Source organism: Rhineura floridana, chromosome 13 (genome assembly GCF_030035675.1).
Source record: "Rhineura floridana isolate rRhiFlo1 chromosome 13, rRhiFlo1.hap2, whole genome shotgun sequence".
Taxonomy (NCBI): Eukaryota; Metazoa; Chordata; class Lepidosauria; order Squamata; family Rhineuridae; genus Rhineura; species Rhineura floridana.
In genome coordinates this window covers 11,956,045-11,972,661 of record NC_084492.1, presented here as the reverse complement: position 1 = coordinate 11,972,661, position 16,617 = coordinate 11,956,045, and the positions used below count along the sequence as shown (strand labels likewise).

Here is a 16,617-nt window from a genome sequence, read left to right as displayed (position 1 = left end):
ATTTTTACAACTGAGCTAGTACATGATTTTAATTGTTTAAAGCAGGCTGGGTTTTAACACCAACTAAAAGGTTGGGACAGCTATACGAAGGGAAAAAATACTAGCATAATCATTTAATGGTAAACCTTGGACTGGGGATGCTTCCAGATTGTCATTGTTTTCAGGTGGGATCCAATCACATCAAGGCAAACTCAGATTATGCAGTGCAAATTGTTTTGTAGGTCTTCCACAACAAGCCTGCTTCCCCAAAAGATCAGTCTTTTTGCAGTAAGGAAAGTGGAATAACGCTTGCATGACACATTGTCTAACCTCCCCACAAACAAATCAGAATGAATAAACAGGGCACCTGCAAACGAACATTGAACGTTTTTCACCACGCCCATGAGACATTCACACATATCATGCTTAGCATGGATGCAGCCATACTCAAACTGGTCTAGGCTGTGGCCAGTATATCACATTGTGGCCTTAGCGTACTACTGGTTCAAAGGACAACTTTTCCTCCAACTTTGCTTTTCTTTTGCAAAAGCAAAGGAAAAGCACCTTTACCTGGTGGCCAACCTGGTGTTGCTCTTGGAATGTGTGAAACAGCTTAGAGGCTGTGCAAACTTGTCCCTGGTGCCTGCATTGTACAGCTTCAGCTACACTTGGGCCAAATTCCCTGAGGGCAAAGTGGACGGGGCTACATACACCACACACTCCAGTTTGTCAGTTTGGATTTCTCACTGTGTGCTGAGAAAATAGCTGTCTCCCAATGCCCAGAAAGGAAATGCAATGCAGAAGAGATTCCCAAATGAGCTAGTGATGGAGGAGCGCTATCTTATTCCATGGCCAGTATGGAAGCCAATCAGGGTGGCGAAGGAGGGACAGAGCACTGTGCTTCATCAACTCCTTATAGCTGACCATGGAAGAAAAGATTGCTCTCTTCTCCCATGGCCAGGTGGTTGCAGAACATGGCAGGTGAGGGGTGCACGAGAGGGGGAAGGGGACATGGCCTGAGTAGAGTTCCAGAGACCGCATTTGGAGACCTGGTGGGTCAGATTAGGACCAGAAGCTCCCTAGCCCGAGTTAAGCTATGAAGAGTAGGGCTCCTGCTGGGAGGAAGGGCGGGATAGAAATCAAATAATAAATAATAAATAAAAGGAAGACATATCACCATCAGTTTTGTATTTATCAAAACTTCAAATGTTTTGAAAAGCAATTGAATAAAAAAATGTACTTGCCCATTTCTGCAGTCCCATACTAAAATTAGGGGGGAACTGGTGAAGTTGAAGGACATGTGAAAAAGATATACAAGAAAGCTATGTTGTCTTAATGAGTATAATTAGTATTTTCCAAATTCCTTTCCAGTTATCACGGTAGTTCTTAATTGAAACCCTTCTGTGTTCTTAGGGGAACATTTTAGGACAGTTTATAACTTCCCACCTGCCACCCTTCAACTGCAGTTGTATTCAAATTCCCTGATGTGAAGTGTCATTGCTACTGTAGAGAAGTAATTTTAACTAAATAAAATGGGAATGCTGTAAATAAATGCTCCACGTTGTCAATATGATATTCTCTTTCTCTGCCTCTTTGTCAGTTGCCTTTTATTGACGCTCTGCAAAGCTGTAGCTGAAGATTTTGACTTTGTGTGCGTGTGCTGAACTTGTGGCTAAGATGCTCATGAAAGTTAATGACAAGAGGTGATTACGTGAAATATGTTTCTGGCTTTAAGATCTTCAGGCTGAGCCTGCAGGCTGCCGCGTCGGCAGCGGTTGCTAGGAGACGGGCGTTGCGGCTTGTCAGCCTCAGCAGGAGCCATGGAGGGCAGGCCGGGCCGGCTCCTCCTCCTTAGTCCAGCCGCTTCTCCCTGCTCCGGAAAGGACGGCCGGCTGCTTCACCCCTCCTGCTGTTGGCGCTGCTGGGGGGGCCCATCGCGGCCGCTGCCACCCAGCGGCACCCACAGCAGGAGGGGTGAAGCCGGCGGCCGTCCTTTCCTGAGCCTCCCGCTGAGCCTGCAGGCCGCGTCGGCAGCGGTTGCTAGGAGACGGATCCGACGCGGCTTGTCAGCCTCAGCAGGAGCCGTGGAGGGCAGGCCGGGCCGGCTCCTTTTTAGCCCCGGAGCTGGTTCCTCTGCTCTGGAAAGGACAGCCGCCGGCTTCACCCCTCCTGCTGTGAGCGCCCCTGGTCGGCAGCGGCCACGTTGCCCCCCCCCCAGCGGCGCCAACAGCAGGAGGGGTGAAGCGGCCGGCCGTCCCTTTCCGGAGCCGGAGAACCGGCTGGACTAAGGAGGAGGAGCCGCCCCGGCCTGCCCTCCACGGCTCCTGCGCTGAGGCTGCCAGGCAGGCCGCAAGCCGCATGGGCCCCGTCTTGGCCGGGGCTAAGAGGGAGCCGGCCCAGCCTGGGCTCCACTGCCACCCCACCACTCGCCTCAGTCCACCCACGGCAGCGGCAGCGGCCGCGATCCCCCCCCCAACCAGAGACTTCAGCAGCCTGAGCCCCAGGGTGGGGAACTGGCTCCAGGCCGGCCGGGGCTAAGAAAGACGGAGCCAGGCCGGCCCAGCCTAGCCTCCGTTGCCACCGCTCGCCTCCACCCACCCATGGGCCATCAGATCACCCTCACACGCCCGGGCCCCGGCCTCACTTGTATGTTCTCTCTGTGGGTGGTGGCGGGAGCAGGCAGGGGCTGCTGCTGGAGGAGTCCCTCCCTCACTGTGTCGGCTGCTCAAGTCCTGCCTGCCTGCCTGAAATTGTAAAGAGCGGAAGTCGGCCAGCCGCAGCCCAACGTATGCGTGGTCAATCGCGCATGCGTGGCTGAGGGGGCCAATAAAAAGCCGGAGATCCACCTTTTAAATTAAAGTATAGCCGGAGGCCAGAGACGGCCCCCTTTTGCTGGAGTCTCCGGCAGATTGCCGGAGACCTGGCAAGCCTAGTCTGGATATACATTAAGTCTTCGATAATGCCTCGTTGTGGGGCATCAAACTTGGCCAAGTTTGACTTTTTTTCTTGCGTTGCTAAATAATCCGGATGGGGTGTGGGGGGAGAGTGGAATTTGGGGAAAGGAGTAGGAAGAGAGGGCTAAAAATATGTGCCTGGCTGTACTTGTGGCTTGGCAGACTTTTCCATTGATTTTGCTGACAGCATCTATCCCTCTTTTTAGGTGGTGGTGGTGAATTCATAACGGACCATTGGTAATCTGATGTCTTAATCCCACTAATAAATCTGCCCCTGTCCCTGCTGCTTCAGCTATCTGCTTCTGAATTTATGAATCTGGTAGTTCCCTGTTGTTGACTTGAGAAGATGGGATAGCAAATTTGAAAAACCCAGAGGGTTTCACTTTTGTTGGCAGAATATGTGCAATAGGGACATCATAGTAATAGTAGTAATGTGGGGGGGTGTTTAAAAAATAATCAAATATCTTGGGACCAATTAATTCCATTAGTTTGCATGGCTGTGTATAGGTTTCTTTTTAATGAATAGTGGGGATGTGGATATGTGTAGAGCTCAATCCCAGCCAGCAGTGTACAATTGGGACCAGTTCACATTACACATACTCGTTGCTTACTGCAGGGGTTCTTAACCTGCCTAGATGGGCTTCAGGGGATCCGTGAACCAGGCACCAAAAAATGAAATTCCAACGCAATACAATAAATTTTATATATTTATTTATGGAGGTCTCTAGCTTTCATCGGATTCTCAAAGGGATCCGTGAGCCATAAATGGTTAAGTACCACGGTTACAGAATGATAATTTATAGAACTGTTGCAGATCAAACATGACACTTGTGATTTTTGTATCAAAGTGACATCACACCAAGCACAATGGATGAGTGGAGACCTAGCAACCTCAGGCAACCTCCTGTGAGAGGTTGCGATTGCCTGGTGGTTGGTTTGCCAAGTATCCTGAGACTTGGGAGGTTGTGGCCAATGTTAGCTCTACTCATAGTAGATCCACTGAAATTCATGGAGATGACTAATTTATGTTCATTAATTCCAGTGGGTCTTACCTCAGTAGAACTCAGCTGGGTATAAACCTTGGGGAGCAGAATCTGGAAGCAAAGAGGCTGGAGCCAAATGGTGGAGCTTGTTGATAGAGGTAGAGTCTGGTGGGTTCAGAGCATGGGCCAGTTTGAAGTGTCCTTTGCCAGTGGCCTCATGGTGGAGCCTGATGGACACAGAATAGCAGTACCTCAAGCACAGAATAGCCTGTCCCCAAGATTCTGGTCCCTCGTGAGACTTTGGGGCAGACTCAAAGACCTGATACCTGATACCTTTCCCTGGCCAGTACCAACTAACAGCTCTCAAAAATAAGATGAGGACATTTCTATGTGGTGTACATAAAAACAAACGATACTCTCTCCAGGGAATGCTCTTCTCAGAGAGGCATGCTTGATACCTTCTCTATCCAACTTGAGGTGCCAGGCAAAGCCCTTCCTATTCCCTCGGGCCTTTAGCACTTGATGTGTGCTGTTCTAGTTACTCCTTTTTTTATTATTTGACGACTTTTAATTTTTTCTTGAGTATTATGTATGGCATTTAACCTGTCAGTGAGTTTTCTTGATTTGTGTGTGTTTTTATCTTATGATTCTTGTTTTAAATTTGTGTGTGTTTGAAATCGTCGTAACTCGCCTGCAGACGGTTTGGTATTAGATGACTAGAAATGAAATTAATAAATAATAACAATAATAAATAAACAATAGAACAATGAAGTCATTATAAAACCAAACATTACCTTAAAATGCCTGCTGCTGGAACAAGAAAGTTCTAGCCATACGCCTGAAGGTCAACAAGGAGGGTGCCTGTCTAATCTCAGCGGGGAGAGAGTTTGACAGGCTTGGGCCCACTATATTGAATGTGCAGCTTCTAGTTGTTACAAGCTGTGCATCTGAGCCATGAGGGACCGCCAACAGAGGCTCCCCCAAAGATCTCAAAGATATGGATAATTTGTGGCCCTCCACTCTTGTTGGACTTCAACTCCCATCATCATAGGGACATAGGAATCTGCCTTATACTGAGTCAGACCCAATGGTCCATCAGTTCAGTATTGTCTACACTGACTGGCAGAGGCTGACCAGTTTCTGGCAGGGGTGCCAGAATTCCCAGAGTGGTTTAACAGTCAGTCTCTCTTCCCAGAGAACTCTGGGAATTTGAACTTTGTGAAGGGAACTTGGGTCTGCTAACAATTCTCAGCACCCTTCACAAGCTACAGCTCCCAAGATGCTTTGGGGCAAGCCATGACGGTTTCATGTGGTATGATATTGCTTTACGTGTATAGTACAGATGGGCCCTCAGTCCTTTTCCATGGATGCAATGATCTGCATAGGTTTGAATGGGAAATGGTGTGTTTTGTGAAGGAGGTGTCAACATTTGTTGAAAATGCTGGCAGCATCTGTATGTATTAAAAGAAAGTGAATCCTTGTCTCCCAGGGATAGTGAGTGGGGCCTGAAGCAGTTGTGTAGCCTCATACCAGGTTTCATCTCCCCCCTCCTTTTCCTGTCGGTTGTCATGGAAACGTGCCAGTCTGTGTCTCTCTCAGATTAATTCAATGGAAAGGGTGGCAGGGCGGAGATGTGGGTCTTGTTTCAGCGGCAATGTTTATGCTCGAACAGAACAGAGGATTCAGTGCCTCTACAGTGCCAGGATGTCCCTGAACCAAGACCACCGCTAACAATTTGCTCCAATTTCATGCCTCTTCAAATAGCAGTGGTCTCTTCCCAGGTTAACTTTCGCATTAACTTTTCTTTCCCTCGGCTTCTACACACAGAGCGCAGGAAGTTGTCTCATACCGAGGAGGTGCTCTGGAAGTTTGGAACAGAGGAAGCCGCCTGATACCGAGTCAGACCATTGGCCCATCTAGCTCATGCCTATCAGTGGCTCTCCAGGGTTTTGGACAGGGGTCATTCCCAGCCCTACCCAGAGACACTGAGGATTGAATCTGGGGCATTCTGCATGCAAAGCTGATGTTCCACCACTGACCTATGGCTCTTCCCCTATAGGAACATAGGGAGCTGCTTCATACTGAGTCAGACCACTGTTCCATCTAGTTCAGTATTGTTAACACTGCCTGGCAGCAGCTTCCCAGGGTTTCAGGCAGATGTTTTTCCCAGCTTTTCCCAGCGTTACCTGGAGACAGCAGGGATTGAACCCAGGACCTTATGCAGGCAAAACAGATGCTGAGCTTACAGCCTTTACCTGCTGTTACTGCCCTAAGAAGTGGCAAGGCCCAAAATGTTGTTCTCAGCTCTGGAACCTTCCACATTATCCCTTTACTGCTGTATCTTCCCGTGGTAATTCATTATCAAAATACCTCTGGGTTACCACTTCTGCCTATGGCCATGCTACCCTGAACATGCCTGATCTCGTCTGATCTCAGAAGCTAAGCAGGGCCAGGCCTGGTTAGTACTTGGATGGGAGACTGCCTCGGAATACTGGGTGCCATAGGCTTAGAGGAAGGCAATGGTAAAACACCTCTGAATTCCTCTTACCATGAAAACCCAATGAATATATCAAAAAAAGATTCATAGGGTTGCCATAAGTTGTAATTGACTTGAAGGTGTATAACAAAACAACCACCACTTCTGTATGACTAGTTTACTGCTGGCAAACTCTATAGATTAGAGGTTCCCAAACTGTGGTCCGTCGACCACTGGTGGTCTGTGATCTTCGTTCAGGTGGTCTGCTACATGTCTGTGAAAATACAATTAAAGATAATACAGTGGTAATACAGACCCATTGAAATTAATGAAACTAGTTAGTCATGTCTGTTAACTTCAGTGGGTCTACTCTGAGTGGTACTAGCATCGAATACCACCCACATCATCTAGCACATCACATTAAAGGTAAAGGTGTCCCCGCACTTATAGTGTGAGTTGTTTACGACTCTTAGGGTAATGTCTTGTGACATTTACTAGGCAGACTGTATATATGGGGTGGGATTGCCAGTTCCTTCCCCGGCCTTTCTTTACCCCCCAGCATATGCCAGGTACTCATTTTACCGACCACGGATGGATGGAAGGCTGAGTGGACCTCGACCCCTTTTACCAGAGATTTGACTTCCTCCTTCCGTTGGAATCAAACTCCGGCCGTGAGCAGAGCTTCGGCTGCGTTACCGCCGCTTACCACTCTGTGCCACGGAGGGCCCTACACATCACATTACAATTGCTTTAATAGGCCGAAAAATAATTCGGGGTGGATTTCACTGCTAGTCCTACTCAGAGTAAACCCATTGAAATTAACAGACCTAACTAACTTGGGTTCATTCATTTCAGAGGATTAACTCTGAGTAGTACTTAGTTGAATACAACCTTCAGTACTCAGCCAAGACCCCCAACATTCAGGTGGTTTGTGGGAGAAAAAAGGTTGGGAACCACTGCTGTAGGTGAGGGGCTCATTCTAGCAGTAAAGCACCATTATACTTTAATTGCCAAAGTAGATGGAAGGTTTTTCCCATCCATTCATTGAAGCCAGGAATTATTATACTACATGGCTGTTCCCATTGTTCTGAGCCCACATCAGAGTGCTGGCTTTGACCTATGGAGCTCTTTATGGCTCAGGACCCCAGTATCTGTTGGAATGCATCTCGCGATATGAACCTACCTGGACCCTTATATCTTCTTCGGAGGTCTTTCTGCAGTTTCCCTCCTCTGAGGGAGGCTCAGAGGGTCGTGACAAGGGAAGAGGGCCTTTTCAGTAGTGGTTCCCTTCCGTGGAATGCGCTCCGCAGTGAGGTCTTGTTGACACCTTCATTGAAATAGTAAAAATAATTATTATTGGAACTTCCATTTGAAGATCGCATGAATGTTGGCCTGCATTTACCGCCAGTAACATGTGGTACTGTTTGGTGTTGCTCTTGTCCTGTTCACACGACAGATTCTTTGTTGATGGAAAAGAGCTTTAGGCTGGAGTCCTATAACTACTTATCTGGGAGTAAGTCTCATTGAACTCCATGGGATTTACTTCTAAGTGGAGACATAAGCTTGCACTGTTAAAAGTGGGCACGGGATTTGTAAAAAGTTGGGTAAGTGCCCGTGTTGGGGCTGTTTTGTTACCCGCACCAAGGTATTTGGGATGAAGCAATAAATAAAGTAGATTAGCATCACCATTTCACTTTTTGAAAAGGCTGTTGGGGGTGGGGGGAAATACCCACTTTTCACCACCCTGATCGAGCACGGCCAAGTGTTTGAAGGATGTTAAGGGATTCACGCTGAGCGATCCTGGGTTTTGTGGCAAATGAGGCCATTGGAAATGATACTTGCCAGAGTCTCTTCTTGATGAAACTGCTTCCACCTAGCTCTGTTTTGAATGTAGCTAAGCGTTCCCATTAGCTCTAGCATTAAAACACATCTGTGCTGGCTTTACTGTTGATCTGAGTTTTTACGTGTTGCTTTGCCTTAAGTGCCCTGTTTGGATAATTCATTGGAAGCTAAACCTTCTGTGGCAACTCTCTGCTATATTAGAGGGAGAGGGAATTTTGTAGCAAGGAAGGAGATTTTATTTGCTTGCTCTTTCTCTTCTCCACCCAAATTGTTTTGAAAGTGTCCTGGATAGTCCAGTTGTATGCACAGAAGAGCCATTTCTTCATAGACCAACATTTGCTTGGTGGATGGATGGGGGAGGGGGGAAGAGAGATTCAGAAGCAATAATTGAGGACTTCCTCATTTAACTGCTTTGGAAAAAGCTGGAAAGCCGGACAGTGACCAGATGAAGAGTACAACGCGTACATATCTGTTTGCCATTTTCTCCTCTGACAAAAGGGGAGCCGGGCACAAGGGTGGTGTAACTGGGAATCTCCATTCCATGCACAGAATATTCTCCCCAAATAAATAAACAAATAAACTAATAATAATAATAAAAAATTAAAAAGCATTCCAAAAATAGTTAAAACCATTCTCTTAACCAGCGATCTCAGAGTTGACAGGAACAGTGTCTTTCAGCCATCAAATGCCTAAGTAAACAGGAATATATTGATATTCCTCCTGAGAGTCAATAATGAGGGGGACAGATGCACCTCACCAGAGAGGGCATTCCACAAATGGGAAACTGCCACTGAAAAGGCCCTGTCACAGGTCAATGCTGGACAGTGCCCGGTTGCACCCACCACCACTAAGGTCTCTTCTGCTGATTCTAGGATCTGAGATGGTTGGTATGCTCCTGCCTGCATGCTCTGATCCTTATCTGAAGCCCTACTACAGATCCCTTGGCCCAGAAAGCATGGCTGGCGATATTGAGGGCTAGGGCCTTTTCTGTTGTAGCACCTAACCCTGTGGAACTTCAAGTCGAGTGAGGTGCGTTGGGCCCTGTTGCTGTATTTTTTTTTTTTGGTGGTTGGCAAAAGCATGACGGTTAAAGCCTTTTTAATCTTTGTTGCCTTAGTTTTGATTACTGTTTTGGATTTTGTTACTATCCTGCAACTATCCTGAGTGTGAGATGTCTTTTTATTTTTTAACGCTTTGGGCCTCCTTTGAACCATCTTGTTTGCAGTCCTACTGAATGTTTTTTTCATATGACTACACATGATTCTCAGGCGATTGGGGCTGTGACTTATCTTTTAATGTAATAGTTCTTCTAATCTGATAGCTCCTTTTCTAATGTTTGTGTGTCACTAAAATGGTGACCTACTCCGACTTCTGCTCTGATTTGTGTGTGTGTGTTTATTTTTAAAAAAGAAAAGAAGAGAAAACGGGAATCTGTTCTGGAATGTTGTCTAGGTCAGGGATGGGGAACCTTTGGCCCTTCAGGTGTTGTTGAACTACAGCTCCCATCAGCCCTACCCAGCATGGCCAGTGGCCATGGATGAAGGGAGAAACATCTGGAGGGCCAAAGGTTCCTCACACCTGGTGTAGGTTTTAAATATTTTCTATTTAATGTGGTTTGGCTTTCGATGGCATCATTCATCCTGGGCTTTTGGTGCTTAAAATAGAAAGAACTCTGAGCCTCATGTCTTCCTTTACAAACATACTACAGTGATAAATAATATGGTCCAATACAGGCAATTGTCTCCTCTTGATCAGCACTTAGGAAAACTCGACTGATCTCTAAATTGTAACTTCACTTGATCCGTATTTTGCAGGAGGGATTCAAATGCATACCGAAAATTACACAATTACAGTAGATTAAAGCACTCAAATCAACTAACCCCCCCCCCCAAAAAAAACCAAACGTGGACTTCTTCAGTTAGGAAAGCGACGGGGGAATGTGTTGGAAAAGTGTGGAATGAATGCATGATTATTAGGAAGGTGTACGAACACCCTGCAAGCAAATCAGAATGAATGCTCAATAAAGACCCCATCTGCACTATACATGTACAGCGCTATTATATCACTTTAAACAGTCATGGCTTCAAAGAATCCCAGGAACCAGTAAGAGGTCACTGGCAGCGAAGGCGGAGCAGTGTTGTGCATCTGGCTTTTGGATGGCAAGAAGGGGAGGGGCAAGGCAGGGGGAGCGCAGCCCCACTGACCATTACTGCTGAGAACTGTAGTTTGAAGGGTTCAGAGATTTGTTAGGAGATCCCATTCACCTTGCAGAGCTATAACTCCCAGAGTTTCCTGGGAAAGGGGATTGATTGTTAAATCACCCTGGGAATTGTAGCTCTGTGTGAGCGGAATGAGGGCTCCTAACAACTCTCAGTATCTGTAACAAGCTACAGTTCCCAGGATTCTGTGGGGGAAGCCATGACTGTTTAAAGCGGAACAATAGTCCTTTACATGTGTACTGTATAGTGCTGATGGGGCCATAGTCAGACTTCCGATTAAGCTTCGTGCAAGCAACTCAGAATGGATGCTGAATAAACAGGTCGTCTGGGGCAGTCCCCAGGCGTTAGTTGAGTCTGGATGAAAACGCTGAGAGGAGTAGTAAATTGTTGCTAAACTGTGTTATATCCTTGAGTGCAATCCACTGTGGGAGGAATAGCTTTGGCGTTGAAGGCCAAAATTAATTGGAAAGGGAACAGGTTTGGTGTAAGATCATCCATTTCACTTTCCCCATATAGATTAGTTGCCATGTGATTGTTCATGGCTTATAAATGGAGAGTGTTTTCACAAGAGCCTCTGGTTGGTTGGCTGAGAGGTAGGGGTGTGTGTGTGTGTGTTGGGGAGAGGTATGGTTTAAAAAAAAGTTCCTGTGAAATGCAGCCTGAGCATTCCAGCTGTTTGAAATAAAAACAAGAAATGTCCTAACTAGAAGGAAGACTATTTCTGAAGAACTCTGGTTCTAACATTCCCAAATGCTATCCAGATGTCTCTTGTTGCTTGATCTTCCTGCGGCCAACGTGTAATTTGGTTTTGAACTCTGTCCAGTCAGTATTGCAAGTCTTGAAATAAAGTAAATCAGTGAGTTGTTCTTGGATGTGTTCCCCTGATCCAGAGCGACCCAAATCAAACTTTTGGTCTAACCTCAGGCCTGCATGTTCAAATAGTTTCCTTGGCCTCAAAAGTAGCAAATGGCCGGAGATAGCCACTTTGCGGTATTTAAACAGACGACTTGTGCAATCACCAGTGCAACTCAAGCAATTGCAATTGAGGGCGGTAGTTCACAATGTGCAAAGCATACCAGGGGAAGGAGGCATTGCAGCCATATGAATCTTAGGATTCCCTACCATGTGTCTTTGACTGGGCCTGAAATCGTTGGAGTGTGGTGGAATGGTTGGACTACAACCTGGGAGACCAGGGTTCAAATCACTGCTCAGCCATGAAGCTTATTGGGTGACCTTGGGCCAGTCACTGTCTCTCAGCCTAGCCTACCTCACAGCATTGATGTGAGGATAAAACTGGGAGGGGGAGAACCGTGTCTGTACGCCACCTTGAGCTCCTTGGAGAAAATGTGGGATATAATGATGATGATAATGATGTATACACACAAACAGAAGTAGTTACTGCTGAGTGTAGGTGCAATTCAAGGGTCCACAAATGTGCTCGCTAACACATCCCCGATCTAGCAAGCCCAGCAATGGAGATAATTGTTGCACTTGTCCTGAATCTGGAGAAGAGAGACGATTCTGCCTGGCATTCACCCTTAAAATTTGAGCACAGTAAGATGGCACCCAACAGTGGCGACTCCTCCATTAGGGCGAATGGGACACTGCTCCACCAACCTCAGCCAGGCCCCACCAGCCTGCCCCCTTCCTTACATCGAGTGGCTCTGTCTTTCACCTTCCTCCTCAGTTGCAGTGTTTCCTTTGTAGAAAGAAGGGATGAGGATGGGGGCAAAACTAGAATGAGTTGGCTCTGCCCATCATTGGCTGTGGCTCCACCTACTTTTGGCCTCTGCCTTCCACTCAGTCAGTCCCAATGGGCACCAGCCACTGCTGGCAATCAAGACTCACCTCTCCCTTCAGCCTCAGTGGGGGAAGGAATGAATCATGGCAGGACCACGCACCCCTGAGGTAAAGCATTCTGAGACTTGGCCATGAGAGTTTAGCATTGTGGCTCCAGGTCTCTGGAATTCTGTTAAGTGAAGCAAGACCCACCTTTATTATGTTTTCGACATTTGTTTAACACTTTTCTTTTCTCCCAAGCCTTTCCAACGTAGCCTATTTTATCTCTGCAGTTTTCAATTTTTAAAAAATATCTTAATATTGTTTTTATGGTTGTATTGTATTTTATTTCTCTATTCCACTTCTTTTATGTTGGTTTTTGCATTGGGTCGTGTTCACCTAAAACCTACTCTGAGTAGACCTGTTGAAATGTGTGAACCTATGTTAGTCATGCCCATTAACTCCAGTGGGTCTACTCTGCGTCAGACTAGCATTCAATACCCCCCACTGTATTTGGTATTTTTAAGTTTTACTGGAGTTGGTTTTAACTGGAGAGTGTAAGCTGCTTTGTGGAGGACATTGCTTAAGCAGAATAATGAATAAACAGAAATTGCACACTTTAGCTGGCTACTGCACTCTGCAGCACTTTGGTACTGCCCACACTGTTGACTTAGCAGGGAGTGGAGAGGACTGGCAGGATGAACAATGGGGAAGTGAATGAAGGACTTTATTGCAGGAAACTGCTGTTGTATTCATGGCTACAAGTTTGCCACTTATTTTGCCATCACCAAGAATCCCTGGGACAACTGCCTGTTTTTGCCAAATGTGCCATTTTGTGTGTGTGTGTATGTGTGTGTGTGGGAGAGAGAGAGATCTTACCTGGACTGCATATACAGTCCAAGGGTGCTTGGAATGGTAGCTCTGTGAGGGGTAGACTACAGTTCCTAGGATTCTTTTTGGGGGGGAGGGGAGTGTGGCTTTTAATGTGTGATGTGTAGCCAGCCAAGGTCCAGAAATCCACTCTTGTGCCTGCAGTGAGCAAAAAAAAGAAAGGTGTGTGGGTGGGTGGGTGGAGCAGCATGATGTGTCAAGTGCATGTGTCATGATTTTCTCTTGTTAAATGTAAAGGGAAACAACCTTCAGATCATTGGCCCATCTCAGCATCGGGGGGGGGGGCGGCGGCAGTGCAAACAGCGGAGTCGTTCAGGCTAAAATAATGACCTCCTCTTTTAAGGGAATATTTCCACTTGTTCTTCCCTCTTTGCTAGTAAAGTGATGCCTTCTGTGTGCCGGGAAATGGTCTCTTGTTTCTCCCAGTGACAGAGCTGCCTGGTATTAACTGGGAACGGAATCTTTCCATGAATACATATTGGCTAGCATGTTGTGTGACAACAGCTCAGCAACTAGCTATATAGAGCCCACTATGCAACAGCAAATACCAAAGATGGTGATAAAATGGGATCATTTACCAAAAAACACCATAAACATGCTTGGGAAACTGATGATGTGAGAGCCAAATCCCCTTCTGGTAATTCTTTAATTGCGTTCCCCCCCCCGGTTTGTATGCATCTGCTCTTTCCTGTGAGACCTACCTGCTCGCCTCCCCCAAAATACACTTCTGCAGAATCCACATGCATATCTGCAATCTGGATGTTCCTAGCCTCTGAGGGTAGGAGTCAGTTGGCACAGATCAAGGGAAAGCATCCAGTAATGGGCACAACATATTTAATAACCAACCCCCTTTTCAGCTTTAAATTTTCAGGGAGTTCCTAACATGCGGGATCATTTCAAAATGCAACAGCCCACCTTTTCATCCGGAGCTGCCCACCAAATGAACTGGACAATTTTACTACAATTCTGTGGAATGATCACAGCTTTGGGTCAGAGAAGAGAAGAATCTAAGGGAAGGGCCATAGCTCAGCAGAGCATCTGCTTTGCATGCAGAAGACCCCAGGTTCAATCCCTGGCTTCTCCAGGTAGGGTTGGGAGAGAACCATGCTTGAAACCCTGGAGAGCTGCTGCCAGTCAGTGTAGACAATATTGAACTAGATGGACAGGTGGTCTGACTCAGTGTAAGGCAGCTTCCTGTGCATATGGTTGCAGCTATGTGGCACCTGCAGAAAGATCTCTTTCTAATGCTCCCTCTGAATATTTTGAAGGCACTGATGCCATAAATAAAGGTCACATCAAATATTGCTTAAGAAAACTAGTTATTCCATAAATGTTTCTTGAGGAATGTTTGATGCTATCTGGCCAGGTTTCCTAACGGCCAGCGTGCATTTCCTTATTCTCTGTGTGCTACATTATAGGGGAAGACTGGGGAATCTTGTAATCTGAGACAGGGCTCAGCCTGGAATACGTAACATGATGACAGAGTGCCTTTGAGCATGCACTGACTCCCTTGCCCATGCTACTCACTAATTGCAAACCTCCTGCATGTACTTCAGATTAGGAGGTAGGCGAGTATAGTTTTCAGGTAGGCACCAGTTCCTATTACTTCTCCCCCCCCCCCAGTTTTTTCTGTTGCTTTTTAGTAAAGCTGCAATGTTCAGCCAATCAGTTAATTTGATTAACTCATTGAGAACATAATATTTGACACATGGCAGCATAATAGTAAAAAATAAGAATAATTTAATATGTAGATTAATCAGCTAAAAACATTAGTTGATTAAGTGATGTGTGTGAAGGGCACACATTTAATTTTTGAAGGTATTTTGCTTCTGGTACACTACTGTGATAGAGAATGCAAGAGAGGGAGGGAATTAAAAATGACATTTCCTTCTCTCATTGGTAGCTGTGGTATATAAACTGGTACTTTGCTCTCCCTTCAATATCTCAGAAAGGCATCAATGTTGAGGAAGCAAACTTAGTTTGGTTACTCTTACTGTAACAATTTTCAGAGGCGTACCCATATTAGTCTCTTGCAGCAAAAACAATAAGGAGTCTTGTGGCACCTTTAAAGACCAACAAACGTATGATGTAGTCCAGGAAAGCGTCTGCCACAATAAATCTGTTAGTCTTTAAGGTGCCACAAGGCTCATTTGTTGTTTAATTTGGTTAATTATTGGCCTTTTAACAAACTGATCAACTGAGTAAAAAAAAACCTCCAGGGTTTGAATCCCCACATAGCTATGAAGCTCACTGGGTGACCTTGGGCCAGTCACTGCCTCTCAGCCTCATGAAAACCCTAGTCTTAGGGTTGCCATAAGTCGGAATCGACTTGAAGGCAGTACATTTACATTGCAAATTACAACACTTCTGAGATCTCTCTCTCTCTCTGTCTCTCTCTCTCAGGCTCTGAAAGCTCAAGAAACCTTTGCATATCAGTAGTGTGATAGATGCATTTTGAGGTTTTGGTTTAATTCCTTAATTTTGTAGCCAAGCCTTTAGGAAGCTTCACTGGCAGTAGGATTTTTTTTAACTGAATGTGGGAAACCCAATAGCACATCCACTGAATGCCACAGAGGACAGGTGCCTCTCCCAGGTTCCTTAAGTAGTAGCAAATGATGGGTGGAATGTGTTTCTTATGCAGCTCACCATGTCCACGAGTAATAAACTGTAGTAAAGAATATTCCAGGACTTGACCTAAGCCACACCTCACTGGGGAGTAAGTTCTGGAACCAATTGTGAATTATTATTGGTGTCATAACTAGGGATGGGGTTTGCTGTCTGATTTAGTTTCATTTTTCAATTTGTCGAATTGGCACACATTTAATTTTTGAAGGTATTTTGCTGCCATAAATTGCATTTTGTTAGTTATTGCGATGGCCGATTCCCCCCTTCTCTTTGAAAGCTTTTTCAAAAAAGTACATTATTTTTACATTATTCCTTATGCTTTTGTTATGCCGTACAGAGGAAAGCTGATTACCAAGATAATTGTGTAATTCTTGTTGAAGATTTTTTTAAAAACAACACTATTGCTGACAACTATGAATGCACACAAAGAGTCAGAGCATATTTGAAGACAAAGTGAACTTGTGGATTTTCTCATAATTCAATAACAGATCCGATTTTCCTTATCTTCTACCCCATTTCTAGTGATAACAGGGGAATGGTGATTCATGCACACGCAATTTGCGATCTTATGTCCATGAAATGCATGGAAGAGTTTTGGAACAGCAAGCGAACACAGCAAGCTGTCTTATACTGAGTCAGACCTTTCGTTCATCTAGCTCAGTATTGTCTACACTGGCTGGCAGCATTTTGGTCTGGAGATATTCCCAGCCTTATCTGGAGTTGCCAAGGATTTGAACTTTCTGTATGCAAAGCAGATGCTCCACCACTGAGCTACAACTCCGTGGAGCAACGAGTAAACATAGCAGAGTGCCTTGTACTGAGTCAGGCCATTGGTCCGCCAAGCTCACTATTGTCTATACTGTCTGGCA

The 16,617-nt window shown here is 45.7% G+C and overlaps 1 protein-coding gene and 1 non-coding gene across 4 annotated transcripts in view; both read left to right on the top strand.

Annotated features, from left to right (window-relative positions):
• The window catches only part of CMIP (c-Maf inducing protein), a 258,040-nt gene that overhangs the window by 58,958 nt on the left and 182,465 nt on the right, over positions 1–16,617 (top strand). The gene's annotated exons all lie outside the window — the stretch shown is intronic.
• LOC133369474 (5S ribosomal RNA) lies at positions 6,305–6,423 on the top strand. Its single transcript, XR_009758904.1, has one exon. It is a non-coding gene; the product is annotated as a 5S ribosomal RNA (ribosomal RNA).